The sequence below is a fragment of the Oryzias latipes genome, chromosome 13 (genome assembly GCF_053564925.1).
Source record: "Oryzias latipes strain Hd-rR chromosome 13, Olatipes_Hd-rR_3.1".
NCBI classification, from domain to species: Eukaryota; Metazoa; Chordata; class Actinopteri; order Beloniformes; family Adrianichthyidae; genus Oryzias; species Oryzias latipes.
Window position 1 is genome coordinate 7,295,949 of NC_136249.1, and position 12,594 is coordinate 7,308,542.

Genomic DNA, 12,594 nt, shown 5'->3' on the forward strand with positions numbered 1-12,594 from the left:
AGGTTGTTCAACTGTAGAGTTTGTCACAGACGCTCAAACTCATGAAGAGTTCAGCGGGAAGTTGAGTACGAGGCTTTGAAATCAGCAGCAGTTTGAGTCCATTCTGATGTTCCATTCAGGTTTCTGCTACAACAAGCCTTTATTTTGAAAGAGCCAGTGGGGTAGAAAAAATAGAAGGTGACTCTGAGGATGGGATTACCAACCCCCCCTGGAATGTTGACCCCTGTGCAGTGGACTAGTGGGAGCAGGGACGGCTGAACCAATCACAGAAGACTGCTGCAGCTTTCCCTCCAAAATTGAACCAATCAGATGTTGTTGTTTGGATTCTTTGTCTTGAAGTTTCACATGTGGAAGCTTCCAGAGTCTTTTCTGTTTGCTCTGCAGGCTGAGCAGAACTGACTGCTGCAGAATCACAGGGACTTTCAGGAAAATCTCCAAACAGGAGAAAAGTTTCCTGTGATTGTGAGACTGGCAGAGGATCAAAGCTGTAGTGAAGAGGACGGCGGTGTTTGTGGCAGTTGGAGCTGAAGATCGGAGCAGGAACCATGTCTTCCCTTCAGTCTCTGAGAGAGTTGATCAGCGAGCGACTAGCTGCTGCTACTGAAGAAATCTGCAGACTCTGTGAAGGAACCATCGTCCAGTACGAGCAGGAGCTCTGTCGTCAGCGCAGACTGCTGGATGTCCTCTGGAAACCACAGCTTCAGATCCACCAAATAGGTATGTTACCTTCATCAAAGGAAGAGAGAAGCCCTTTGATTCAAGATTCAACATCGGTTTTATTGCCATTTCACACAGGATTTGCACAGAAATACAGGACAGACCAGATGTTGTTTCTCACTATTAACAACAGTGCAAAAGAGCAAGCAATAATATAGCATCAAGTAAATAGAATAGAAAAATACCAATAAAATTAAATGAAATAGAGACCAGCTTTCAGTATAAACAGTCTTGTTTCATTTAAGTGACTATGTGCAGAAGCCTTTTTGTATGGGGAGGGAGGGTGGTAGAGTCTATGTCCATGTATTGTGTCGTTTGGGGGGTTGGGGGGGGGTCATCCTTTGAGTCTTATTCCAGAGTGGAGTTTGTGAGAGCATGACTGCAGGACAGTCCGTTCAGCAGCCTCACAGCCTGTGAGAAGAAGCTTTTAAACATCCTGCTCGATCTGCAGCTGGTATTCCTGGGGGGTATTCCAGAAAGCAGGTTATGCTAGCTCCCACAGTAAGTTTGAGGCTAAGGAAGTTGATAACCTCAGCTTTCGGTTCCAGAAACAGAGGTATGTTTCAGGGTATGTCAAGTTGCCAAAGCAACTCATGCTCTGAACCTGGTGTGGAGCAGGTTTAGTTGAAGGTTAGTTTGTTTTCCACCACGAGAGGGTGATAATACCACGTATTGATGTTTAAGGATAAACTTTTTTACTTTGAACTAACTTAATTATTTGCTTCAGTTAAGATAAATCTTTGTTTTTAGACCAAATGTGTTTAGTTGTTTAGCGGTTTTACTGTGTTTTACCGAGTTATTTTGTCCTGCTTTGCATAAGTGTCTGCACCATGAGTGAGAGGGAGGGAGAGGATGATGAGTTTATGTAGCACCACTACTATCTACTGTTGTAGTGTTAATGTTGGAAAACTGGTAAATGAATGTGAATCTACAGTGAACATTGTTTCTTTCTTTTTATTGTTATAAAAATGAGAATATCTGCCGGCTCAAACTTAGACATATGAGAGTTCAAGAATTATAATTTATTACGATGGAAAAAAGATTACTTCAATTAGAGTACTATGACATTTAGTACGATAAATATGTAAATTTGAGTTGTATAAACAATTATTGAGTTTTATAGACGTAAGAAATTAGGTTGAATAAATTTAACTCAATTACTTGTTACCAATAGAAGTAATTCATTTAAGTTGGCAAAATTGGATAAGTTATATATATGTATATGTATATATATGCGTCACAAGGAAAATGGAAATAAGATCAGAAAATTGTGCGTTTATTTTGTCCGTTCTTTTTCTCCAAGCAAAAACTATTTCTTTTGCTGATGATGCAGCCGTATTACTTTTTTGTTGCGCGTATAATCTTCATACGCCGTCATTAAAATCTCAGACTCCATCTCACTGAAGTATAGCGCTCTCTTTTTTTCTCCTGAACTTGCTTACTCTGGGCATGTGGGTTCCAAAAGACCGGATATGAGTTAGCGAAATTACGCTCGACTTGGTAACCCTGGGTTAATGCACGTGCACGTCAAGTACATATAGACATTCTCAATGGATCGCCTATTTCCGGAGTCACCATGGAAACGCATAGTGAAAAAAAGAGAGCGCTACACTTCAGTGAGACGGAGTCGGAGATTAATGACGGCGTATGAAGATTATAAGACCATCAAAAAAGTAACACGGCTGCGTCATCAGCAAAAGAAAGAGTTTCTGCTTGTAATAGAAGAACAGAAAAAGTAAACGCACAAGTTTATGATCTTATTTCCATTTTCCTTGTGACGCATATATACATATATATATATATATATATATATATATATAAATTGGATAAGTTTTATATATATATAACTTATCCAATTTTGCCACTTTAAATTGATTACTACTTTTGGTAACAAGTAATTGAGTTAAATTTATTCAACCTAATTTCTTACGTCTATAAAACTCAATAATTGTTTATACAACTCAAATTTACATATTTATTTAACTAAATGTCATATTACTCCAATTTCATTAATTTTTTTTTTCTATCTTAATGAATTATAATTCTTGAACTCTCATATGTCTAAGTTTGAGCCAGCAGATATTCTCATTTTTATAACTATAAAAATGGCGAAACAATATGCAACAGGTTTATACGTTCATTTAGGAATTTCCCAGCATTGTCATTACACTTTCATACCGTAGTGGTGCTATATAAAATCATCATCCTCTCCCTCCCTCTCATTCATGGTGTAGAGACTTATGTAAAGCAGGACAAATTAACTTGGCAAAACACAGTAAAACAGCTAAACAACTAAACACATTTGGTCAAAAACCCACACCTTAACCCAAATCCAGACAGGCAAAGGGAATGGTATCCCACAATCCCTTGCGGAGCCGATCTAACAGCAGCACCAAAGTTACAACTACTTAATTGAATTAATTTGAATGAAAGCAAAATAAATGTCTGAAAACTACGTGTTATTTTTAAACTGACTTAACAAAAAAAAAGATTTATCTTAACTGAAGCAAATAATTAAGTTAGATCAAAGTAAAAAAAATTATTTTTCCAACATCCATATGTGGTCTTATCATCCTCTGACGGTGGAAAAAGTATTTGAGGTTCTTCATCCACTAAATTATATTCAAATGGTCTGAAAACAAACTAACATTCAACTAAACCTGCTCCAGACCAGGTTATGTTCAGAGCATGAGTTGACATGGCAACTTGACATACCCTGAAACATACCTCCATTTCTGGAACCGAAAGTTGAGGTTATCAACTTCCTTAGCCTCAAACTTACCGTGGGAGCTAGCATAACCTGCTTTCTGGAATACCCCCCAGTGCAGCTGATAACCCTGACTAGATACATCATCAATGACCACCACCTTATTACTAATAGTGTCTAACCTTTTTTGAAACTTTTTTGAAAACTTATGAGTTTTTTTATTTGGTGTTTGACCTAATGAAAACTGAAAGACTGACATCACCTAACATCACATAACCCTAACGGTCATGACTGTGAAACAGAAATAAGACGTTACATTGTGTTGTTTATATAAAGTCCAGTGCTACTGAAAAAAGGGGATTTAGATCTTTCTTGACAATACACAAAGACCTTTAAAGGTATAAAAGGTCTCCTTTTTTGTCTTTTTGTCCCTGCAGTCCTCCCTCAGCATTATGTGAGTGAAGAGGATTTTTGCAACCAACAGAGGAATTTGAGAGTGGAACAAGAGGAACCAGATTCTCCACAAATTAAAGAGGAACAAGAAGAACCAGAGCCTCGACACATTAAAGAGGAACAAGAACCGACACAGATTAAAGAGAAATTAGAAGAACCAGAATTTCCATTGAGAAAAGTGGAGCAAGAGGAACTCTACATCAGTCAGTTTGAAGGGCAGCTTGATCTGAAGGAGGAGACTGATACCTTGATGGAGATTCCTACTTATGAGGAAGATGAGAACAGTGAAGCAGATCTAAACAATCAGCAGAGCTTTAATGTAACTGACAGTCAGGATGAAGAAAGAAACCAACTTGAAGAATCAACGTCAACTACAGATGAAGAGACTGACCCACAGAACACAGATCAGAGGAAGAGACGACACAGAAGTCATGTCCAAAGTGTGGACACTTCGCACATGTCAGAAAGTCTGTGCCACTCTGATGTTAGAATAAACTTCACAAACTCAACTTTGGTTAAGAAACGTAAACAATATTCAAGCGAAAAGAGACTTTCTTCTGTAAAGTCTGTTAAAAGCTCAAGAATTGTTAGAAATCTCTTGGGCTCCACAAAAAAAGAGTCTGATGACAGACATCATATCTGTTCAGAAAGTGGGAAAAGTTTTGGTTTTAAGTTTAGAACATACACGAGAACCCACTCAGGAGTGAAGCCTCATTCTTGTAAAGAATGTGATAAAAGTTTTAGTTGTGTATCCCATCTTAAAACGCACATTAGAACTCATACAGGAGAGAAGCCTTTTTTGTGTAAAGAATGTGATAAAAGTTTTAGTTGTGTATCTAATCTCAAAAGACACATTAGAACTCATGGAGGAGAAAAGCCTTTTTCTTGTAAAGAATGTAATAAAAGTTTTAAATGTTTATCCAATCTCAAAACGCACATTAGAACTCATACAGGAGAGAAGCCTTTTTCGTGTCAAGGCTGTGATAAAAGTTTTAGTTGTTTATCTCATCTCAAAAGACACGTGGGAACTCATGGAGGAGAAAAGCCTTTTTCTTGTAAAGAATGTGATAAAGGTTTTAATTGTCTATCTAATCTCAAAAGACACATGAGAACGCACACAGGAGAGAGGCCTTTTTCTTGTAAAGAATGTGATAAAAGTTTTAGTTGTATATCTCATCTCAAAAGACACTTGGGAACTCACACAGGAGAGAGGCCTTTTTCTTGTAAAGAATGTAGTAAATGTTTTAGTCGTGTATTTGATCTCAAAAGACATATGAGAACTCACACAGGTGAAAAGCCTTTTTTGTGTAAAGAATGTGATAAAAGTTTTATGTATTTATCTCATCTCAGAAGACACTTGAGAACTCATACAGAAGGGAAACTGACCTGAGGTCAGCTATCAAAGCAGCCTGATCTTTAATTAAATGTACACAGGCTGATGTCCTCCATACCACATTGAAGCAGTTATTCAGTAATGATGAGACAGAAGTGACTATTGAATGCATTGAAGTGAACAGATTTTGAAATTTGATATGAGTCCTCAAATTTTTTTTCATCCCAAATAAGGGATTGTATAATAATTTTAAACATCATGAGTTTCACTTTTTAAACAATTTAACTTTATTAAATTCATTATATCAGATGTACTTCTAAATAGAAATGTGTTGTTTTGAATTATGAGGGTATGTTTTAAATTTGATAATGTTCAATTTTTGTTGGTTGATTTTTCTTAGATTTTTGTACTTCTATGATTTTGTTTAAAGTTTTTGGGTTAACTGTTGTTGTCTGTATAAGGGACACTGGCAGATGAAGTGTACATTATTCTATGCCGTGGATGTTTGATCTCTTGCTTCTGCGAAGTGCGTTAATTTCTGATGATTCACCCTTTGAAGGCCAATAACCCACTTATACCATGGTCACTTACAAAAGAAATAAATATTCAATCAGTTTTTAGTACTTTAATGTTTGTTATTTTTGGGATCTAAATCACGTTTTTCACAAAAAGCGGACTATTTGTCACGTGTCACAGTAACATATCTCAACGGCGGAGCCAGCACTGACTTTGACTCTAGTGGCAAAGGAAAGCAATAAATATGCTGATTGTCACAATAAGATAATCTCTGTGCTATCCTAGGCACAGGATACATTGGGAGGTGGGTCATCTAGACCCACTACACAGTACGCTGAACCCTTTTTCTTCAATGATTTTTGAACCTCACTGGTGTCCATGGATTCCATTCCATTTTTAATGCGAAGAATAAAGTCAGACGAGACAGTTAATGTTTGATCCAAGTCCAAGTTTTTTTCCTCTATAGAAGTAATTATCTATGTAATTTTGGCTTTTAGGACCCAGCAGGCACTTTCTGTTTGGAACGCAGAGGGAAATGAGTTACTCAGTCCAGGTGTCTGATACAGTCACTGGGAGGACCTGCTGATGGTGAAAAAAACCCTTACCTTCTCACTGATCTAGATCACTGTCCAGGAGGAGAGAATAACCAGAGGAGAAGAGAACATATGTTTAAAGTCTCACCAGCTGTTACTTATCCAGATGTGTTAAATTTGTTTTCCACATTTGATCCATCCCTTGTGGGAGCGGTGAGCTGCAGACACACCCGCCCTCAGGGGGGGTTTGAATGCAACTCCTTTAAGTTGAGAACCCAGCAGGGAGGCTTTGGTCCCATTTTTCAAGTCTTTGGTTTGACTTGACCAGGGGTTGGCAACCCACGGCTCCGAAGCCACATGTGGCTCTTTCATCCTTGTGCTGTGGCACTCTATGGTTTTGTAAAATAACTATCATGTTCTACAATTGTCGTGGTGCCTTCAACATTGTTGGGTAGTGTGAGCGGGCAGGAGGAGGACTACCAGCTGCTTCATAAGAAAAAATAGTTGTCATCCATAAAATTAATGTAATTTAATGGGGTTTACTGGATTTTATGGAAAGTTAAAGAAAAAAAAGAAACAAGTTTCCATAAGTGAATTTGTTTCCATCATCTCACTCATCTTAACTCTGCATTTTTGATGGACAGAAAAGTCTATTCAAGGTTGTGGAAAATGGACAAAAGATCAATGGAAACATCAGCGTCCAGTTTAGAAGAAGAAGAGACCGAAAAACATTCCAAGCAGTGGCGCAAAAAGTACGTATGCAGTTTATGCGTCGCATAGTGGCGCCGGCCAAAGGGACCGCCAAACCAAAGTTGTGAAAATTATTTATAGTCCGTATTTATAACGATAATATATGTGAACTTTTTGTGCACATATATTTACATAAAATGATCAGTAACAGAAGCACATCATGACTGATTGAGCACCGCAGCCGCTCCTCCCTCCCTCAGGTCTTACAGAGAACCCAATCGAACGTGATGGAGTTCTCTGTCGCGCAGACACGTGCGAGGGCGCACCTCAGATTGTTTTTATATGAATTGTGTGATCATCTGATGGCATGATTAAATGGAAAGGCAAAAGAAAAAATAAAATAAGAAAATAAAGGAGCTTCTTTGAACTGATTTTGCTGTAACACTGAAAAAGTTTTTATTCTTTGATGAAACAGCACTAAATAATGATAAAAGCTGCTCCTATGAGCAGAAGGGAGAAGAATGTGTGATGGTGGGTTAGATGGTGTTTTTGTGTCTTTTTATATTGGTGAAAGTTTGGATAATTATTTTATGTGAGTGACTATTTAGTTCACAGCCTTTTGCTTTTGATATCACTTTGGCTGAAGAACACTTTGGATTTTAATTTAGATTTGGAGATGTTTGCAACAATGAAGAAATCTATTCTATTACAACAAGCAGCTGTGAAGATGGAGAGAAAGAATCAGGACAGTTAGAGGAAAGAAACAGGCTGGCCTTATGGTGGATGACGAGAGAGTAATGAAAATACTTGCAGATGAATGCAGCTGTTGGTTTTTTATTGTAAATATTGTGACGGGAGAGCGGTGCTGAAGTACAGCCTCCATCGACATACTGAAAGTAACACGACTGGAGATTACTACAGAAAAATGTATTAATTATTTGTTTCGACTGTATAGCTGTTTTGGTGGAGCAGAGGAAGGGAGGTTTGTGTGAATCGCGTTTAGGTAATGGCAACGCTCGCGCCACCGCCGGTTTCCCGGCAAAAAAGGAACAGTAATTTACTGATATGTTAAAGAGTTATGATTGACCATTTAGGGTTTTTCTCGAAATTTAAATTAAAAAATCTTGTAAAAACGATCATCTGGACTTGGTTTTGTATATTTTACTACAGTCTCCAGAAAACATTCTCTGTATCAAAGACCTGAACTGAGTAACTCCTCCCCCTCACGTTCCAAACAGGAAGTACCTGCTGGCTCCAGGTAGCCAAAATCCTATTGACTTCTACAGAGAAACAGTTGTTACTCAGTCATTCAATGGGTCAGATTAACCATTCTTGCTGTGATACCTTTTAAAACATGTTTTTGCTAATCCCAGTTATTTGTTTTACAAAAGTATTTCTTTATCACAAGTTATTCAAGTTATAGACTGACCAACAGATGCCTCAGTAAACGCATGTTGGGCCTGCTGGCCCCCACCTTGAATGTTTGTTTGACAAATTCCACCAGCCCGCCTTCAGTGGAAGCAGTGTGGACTCCCAACAAGGTTACTCCTGATTGGCGACAGTAGTTGCCATAGAAATGTTGACTCAGACCAATCAATGTCGACTGGCTCCAACGTGGTGACGTCTGTATCACAGAAAAACAACGACAGAATTGACTTTGTTTTGATGGATCCGGAAGTAAAGGGGTGACGTCACACTCGCTCAAACCATTTCTCTGATCCAGTCAAACTGCTTTCTTACCAGTTTTTTCCAGAAATCATCTTGGATAAGAGGAAAGACACCTTCAGCTCAAAACCAAGTCTTCCCAGACCTTTTTCATAACTTTTCTTTTTAAAATTCAGAACTTATAACCTGCACATTTTCACAAAACAGTTTGACGTGCGTGGAAAACTGGACCTCAGTAATTGCTACCTTAATTTAATTGTAAAACGAACATGACATTGGAGCCAACAGCTGTGTTTGTAACATAACATGACCAGATGTGCCCTTTTGCATGGAGTATCTTCATTTCTGTTTGATACCATTCCATGTCATGCTCAACAACACGCAAAACACTCTTGTCAATGTTAACGCTCACTTTTAGAATCTATCTGATTGATAATATTTTAGACAAAACACGTTATTTTCTAGTAGTTTATTATGGAATAGACAGACATGCAAGCTAAATATGGAAGTTTTTCTGTTCCATCAGATTCTGAATATTTTTAACCCTTGAATTTTCATTCTGAATATTAACCTTTGAATTTTCATTCTGAATGTTTTTTAACCCTAAGATTTTGATGGCCCAGAATTCAATGTAAAAAACTTTAATGGGGAAGACGCTGCTTTTATTGTTTCACTAGAACAACTACTCGATCTAAGAACATATCGATATCCAGCCATTTTTTACCAAATTTTGCACATTTTACGCAGATGAAAGTTAAATCTTTCGTCCTTTAAAGGCTGCAGGTGGTGCAGATGTGGGAAAGTTTTGGGTTCAAAGCCTTTCTGACTTAGAAGGACCAAAAGTATCTAGAAGATGAACGGGTTCATTCTTAAGGCCCGTACACACCGGGACGAATATTTGCCAGCGTTTTTCAACACGTTTTTGCGTTCACACCCAGGCAATTTTCGCTGACGATGAGCCGAGCGAACATGCAATTTCATTCCCTGACATTAAATGGCGCTTAATGTAAAACAGAAATACTCCTGTACACAAGGTGGCGCTGCGCAACGTTACGCTTCTTAAAGTCACAAGTATTCACGCACTTGTCAGAATCAAACAAAGAAAACATGAATATTTCCAGCACCAGTAGCTCTAGCTCCAGTTCCAGCGATGAGGAAATTATTGTTCTGTTGAATGATGAAAGACGCCGGAAAAGACGCCGATTTTGGGTACATCCCATAGTTACGAGAAGAGAAGAACATGGGGAGTTTTATCGACTGGTACAAGAGCTGAAAATGTATCATGAGCTTTTTCGGGGATATTTTAGAATGTCCGTCAGTGAGTGCATCTTCTTCGTCTTATTTCTTCACGGCAGTGTAGACGCTACTTGGCGTCTATCTTCTTCGCTGGTATGTGTGCTCAGCAAGACAGTTTTGTGTTTGAGCGCCCCCAAGTTATGCTTTACTGTAACTTCAGAAGCTCCAGACACGTGTGCAAAAGCGCCATTCTCATTGGTCGTACAGTTTTTGAATTTGGTGCCCTTTGTTTAGTCACGAGGCGTTAAACGTCGGCGAATATCACGCGTGAAATTCGTCCCGGTGTGTACGGGCCTTTAGGCTGCAGGAAAAACCGTTCCAGACTGTTGGAAACAGGAGCAGCTTTGGTCTTGGAGTTGACCGTATTCTCAGATGAAATCTTCTCCAATATCTGCTGCTTCCATCACCTGAGAGACTTGTTCTTCCATCCAACATCAGCTCCTCTGAAAGAACCACCTACATGTGTGAACTGGAGGCGGAGCTTATATGGGATTTAAAAACTATGGACCAATGTTCTCTTTCTGGATCAAATCGACATCTTTGATGGACCTGAATGGGATGCAGTTCTTTCTTTCTTTTTTAACTTGAACTGTCCAACAGCTAAGCAAAGTAATGAGAGCTGAAATCCTTTTGTGTTGGACATTTTTACTTTTACAACAGGGGTTGTGTATCTTATGATACACCAGATTTATAGTTAAATAAACCCTTTTTTTAAAAGAAAGAAAGAAAGAAAAGGAGGAAAGAAGAGAGAGGGATGACAGATAAGGGGGGGTGATTATGGTAGCGAGGGTAAGACCATGAAGCGTCAGAAAGCAACAAGTTGCTGGAGCTTTATAATCACAACTGACAGGTTAAGATGCATGAAAAATGTAATATGAGCGGGGCCCACACACACACTCAAACGTTACAAACACACCTGTTGGCTCCAGATCTGTTCAACACAAACAAGTCTCCATGGAAATACTACAAATAAGATTCACACACGGCTACTTATGCATTCAGTCACACAAACCGCTTGTGCAAAGATGAGATAGCACCTGTGCTCGAGTGAGTGTTTATGTTCTTCTGGGGTGAATGATGGAATGTAAAAAGAGGGACAGAACCCAGCTGCCCCCCCCCCCACCCCACCCCCACCAAGGCCCCCACAGCAGCGGCAGCCATGACCCCCCCCCCCCCAACACCCGCACAGTACAACAGATAGAGAAAGAAAGACCGCCCGCCGGGCAACCAAATCTGCCACTCCGGGCAGGGCCAGCGTGACTGCCACAGCGGCCCCCAAAGCCAGAGATCAGGGGGCGCAGTGGGTAGAGAGTGCAAGCCCCAGCTCGACCCGAAGAGCAGCCTCCCCACCGCGCCCAGGGGGCCCAAAGAGGGGCCCCGCCCCAGGGGGGCACCCCAAACCCCAGACAGGCGGCCCACCATCACCCAGGAGTTCTGAGCATCCTCCAGCCCCAGGCACGAATCAGGACCCCCCAGGGAAGACCCGCCCCCATGCTCCAGGCAGCCCCCCCAGGACATAGTTAGTCCAGGAGAGAGCAAGGCGTGGGGGGCACCCAAGAGGAGCGAGGGTCCCCAAAATGGAAAATATGTGTGATGTATGTGTGTTAGTGAGCGTGTGTGTGTGCGTGTATGGGTGTGTGTGTTGGAGTGTGTATTTTGTGATGTAAAGGGAGTGTGTGTACTAAAGGGTGTGGTTAAAATTGGCAGGTAAGGCACTGAGAGGACATCTTCTGCTTGCAAACAGTGATGTCCAAGCACCCCCTAGAGGTCTTAGATGTCTAAAGTGAAATTAAAACAGAGAGGGGAGGGGGCACGTTCCATGCGGCAACAGAAGGGAAGGGGGGCCACTGCCAAGTACCTCCTCCCCCAAAGGTGGATTTCAGCCCGACCCCCCTCACCCTAATAGGGGATGCAATTCTGATCAATTGGATGGAGAGCCAGTTGATTAGAGTCAATCATATGTTTTGTTTTTTAATTTGAGGAAATCGTTCTTGCTTTTTTTTTGTTGCCTGATGATGTTACAGCTTTACTCTGTGTGGGAGTTGGATGCTCTGTCACATGTGGCGGGAATCTCTGCTGTTCTGGAAGTGGATTCTCTGAGCATGTGGCACAAAGGTTGAAGTTTTTTTCTTTTTCTGATGATTCAAACCTGTAAAAGAGTTTAGTTTGTATGATCAGGAAACTGAAAATGACGACGTCAGCAGAGCAGACAGAGGAGGAACACCGTCAACAATAATGCTCCAACAGGCATTTTACTGACTCAGCAAAAACATCTGTTTGTTTTGATTTGTTCTGTCCAGCAGCTGAACAAATGGAAGAAGGTTGTAGGTTCAGTGGACCAAGAGCTGGAGGTTCAGTGGACCAAGAGCTGGATCATCTAAAGGAAAACGGGGTCCTTACACAACATCTCTGTGAGGATAATTTTGGAATTACTGGGTAAATTTTTCTGAATTATTGGTTACATCTTATAAATTCACATGAATAATGAGGGTCATGAGGGCAAATCTATATTTTCTTGCTGGTTTCTTATTGAATAGAGTGATTACAATCAGACTAGTGAAATAATCTAAATGTTTATTAATATCCATTGATTCATTTCTTCTGGTCAGTTCTTATTTCTGTAGGTATGGGCTTTAATGAAAGACCATGTGATGTTTACATTTATGGTAAAGCTGACCAAGCAT

At 40.0% G+C, this 12,594-nt stretch overlaps 1 long non-coding RNA gene across 1 annotated transcript; it reads left to right on the forward strand.

Moving 5' to 3' along the window:
- The first annotated feature begins 225 nt into the window (after positions 1-225).
- LOC111948512 (uncharacterized) lies at positions 226-5,830 on the forward strand. Its single transcript, XR_013647110.1, has 2 exons — positions 226-717; positions 3,862-5,830. It is a non-coding gene; the product is annotated as an uncharacterized LOC111948512 (long non-coding RNA).
- Positions 5,831-12,594: the final 6,764 nt, after the last annotated feature.